Source organism: Papaver somniferum, unplaced genomic scaffold, assembly GCF_003573695.1.
Source record: "Papaver somniferum cultivar HN1 unplaced genomic scaffold, ASM357369v1 unplaced-scaffold_92, whole genome shotgun sequence".
Classification (NCBI taxonomy): Eukaryota; Viridiplantae; Streptophyta; class Magnoliopsida; order Ranunculales; family Papaveraceae; genus Papaver; species Papaver somniferum.
This window is the reverse complement of record NW_020652304.1, coordinates 6,382-6,904: the sequence shown is the minus strand read 5'-3', so window position 1 is coordinate 6,904 and position 523 is coordinate 6,382.

Sequence of the window (523 nt, the reverse complement as noted above, 5' to 3'; positions counted from 1 at the left end):
TATACTTAGATGCAAAATAGTCCAAGAGGACTTGGGAAGCACACAGTTCCAATCCTAGATTAGGGACTCTCAGAAAAGTCGGTTTGACAATATGGGTACAAACCAAATCTAGGTTGGGTGGAAGGCCATCAGATTGTGACTTATGTAGGACGATAGGCACATCCTTACTAATCACATCAACATCTCCTAAGTCTTCTACACGTGTCACAACATGCTTACCATGCTCACACAAATCAGAATCATCAACATCATCAGAAGAATTATTCTCATGCATCGGCAAATCAGTGGAAACATCACAACGTGACCCAGGTAGAGAATCAGACACAACAATTATATTTTCATGCATATTAGTGTCAACAGAAGATTCTATAATACCTAAGTCATCTTCATAGGACAGATGCACATGCTCAAAATCAGTATCAACATCACATGTATATGGAATACTAGAAGAAACATCATTCATGAAGGTCGAGGCAGAGAAGCCTAATGTATTTGAACCCAAAGGTTCCATAACATTTTCAGC